Source organism: Nycticebus coucang, chromosome 17 (genome assembly GCF_027406575.1).
Source record: "Nycticebus coucang isolate mNycCou1 chromosome 17, mNycCou1.pri, whole genome shotgun sequence".
Classification (NCBI taxonomy): domain Eukaryota; kingdom Metazoa; phylum Chordata; class Mammalia; order Primates; family Lorisidae; genus Nycticebus; species Nycticebus coucang.
In genome coordinates this window covers 76,631,130-76,633,167 of record NC_069796.1, presented here as the reverse complement: position 1 = coordinate 76,633,167, position 2,038 = coordinate 76,631,130, and the positions used below count along the sequence as shown (strand labels likewise).

The following is a 2,038-nucleotide window of genomic DNA, read 5'->3' as shown; positions in this document are numbered from 1 at the left end:
CTGGACAATATTCCACTGTCCGGATGTACCACCGTTTATCAACTCACCTACTGAAAGATGTCTTGGTTGCTTCCAAGTTTTGACAATTATGAATTTGGGTGCTCTATGAACATCCATGTGCCGGAATAAGTTTTTGTGTGAAAATAAGTTTTGGGGGTGAAAGGCCCTTTTCTTTCTGTCTGGTGGCAGCCATCAGATGAGCCAAGATGGGTGTGTACAAGTACATCCAGGAGCTGTGGAGGAAGAAGCAGTCTGATGTAATGCGCTTTCTTCTTGAGGGTCCACGGGGGGCAGTACCGCCAGCTCTCTGCACGCCTCAGGACTCCCCACCCTACTCAGCGGATAAAGTGCACAGACTGGGATACCAGGCTAAGCCAAGTTATGTCATATACAGGATTCATCTGCACTGTGGTGGCCACAAACACCCAGTTCCTAAGGGTGCAACCTATGGCAAGCCTGTGCATCATGGTGTTAACCAGCTAAAGGTTGCTGAAGCCTTCAGTCTGCTGCTGAGGAATGAACTGGATGCCTCTGTGGGGCCCTAAGAGTTCTCAATTCTTATTGAGTTAGTGAAGATTCAATGTACAAATTTTTTTTGGTTGTTGCAGTTTTGGCCAGGGCTGGGTTTGAACCCACCACCTCTGGTCTATGGGGCCGGCGCCCTACTCCTTGAGCCACAGGCACCGCCCCCAATTTTTTTTTTTTTTGAGACAGAGTCTCAAGCTGTTGCCCTGTGTTGCCCTGTGATGCTGTGGCATCATAGCTCACAGCAACCTCCAACTCTCAAGAGACCTCTTGCCTCAGTTTTTCTATTTTTAGTAGAGACAGGTCTCACTTTTTGCTCAGACTGGCCTCAAACCCGTGAGCTCAAGCTATCCACTGCCTCAGCCTCCCAGAGTGCTAGGATTGATGTACAATGTTTTTTGAGGTTATCGTCATTGGTCCATTTCATAAAGTTATCAGAAAACAATCTTGACATCCAGTGGATCACCAAACCAGTCCACAGGCACAGGGAGATGTCTGGGCTGACACTTGCAGGCCAGAAGAGCCATGGCCTTGGAAAGGGCCCTGAGTTCCACCACACTATTGGTGGTTCCCACTGGTGTGTTCCCACACTAGTGGTGGAGCTTGGAGAAGGCACAATCATCTCCAGCTTCACTGTTACCACTAATATAAGTAATGTTTATACAATTCATACTTCAGGATGAGAGGAAGTTTTCAACTCTTTTGGGTAAACACTAACGAGTGCAATTGCTGGAATGCATGGTAAAAGTGTGTCTAGTTTTATAAGAAACTGCTAAACTATTTTCCGAAGTGGCTGCACCGTTTTGCATTCCCACCAGCGGTGAATGAGAGTCCCTGTTGCTCCACCTCCTCCAGCATTTGGTTTGGAGGAGGATTTGGTTTGGAGGATTTTGCTCCACGTCCTCAGCAGCATCAGTGTTTAGATTTTGGTCATTCTGATAGGTATATAATGGTATTTCACTGTTGGGCGGCACCTGTGGGTTAGTCAGTAAGGCGCCGGCCCCATATACCGAGGGTGGCGGGTTCAAACCCGGCCCCTGCCAAACTGCAACCAAAAAATAGCCAGGCGTTGTGGTGGGCGCCTGTAGTCCCAGCTACTCGGGAGGCTGAGGCAAGAGAATCGCTTAAGCCCAGGAGTTGGAGGTTGCTGTGAGCTGTGTGACGCCACGGCTCTCTACCTAGGGCCATAAAGTGAACAGAAAAAAACAGAAATGGTATTTCATTGTTGTTTTAATTTGCATTTCCCTGATGACATTATGATGTTAAACATCTTTTCATATGCTTACTTATCATTTGTATCTTTGATTTTTAATTTTTTTTTTTTTGTTTGTTTGGTTGAGACAGAGTCTCACTTTGTTGCCCTGGGTAGAGTGCCATGGTGTCATAGCTCACAGTAACCTCAAACTCGTGGGCTTAAGTGATCCTCTTGCCTCAGCCTCCCCAGTAGCTAGGAATACAGGTGCCCACCACAACGCCTGGCTAGTTTTTCTATTTTAGTATAGATGGGGGTCTT

At 47.1% G+C, this 2,038-nt stretch overlaps 1 pseudogene; it reads left to right on the top strand.

The window, feature by feature from the left end:
• Positions 1-206: 206 nt before the first annotated feature.
• LOC128568568 (60S ribosomal protein L15-like) lies at positions 207-1,208 on the top strand (annotated as a pseudogene).
• Positions 1,209-2,038: the final 830 nt, after the last annotated feature.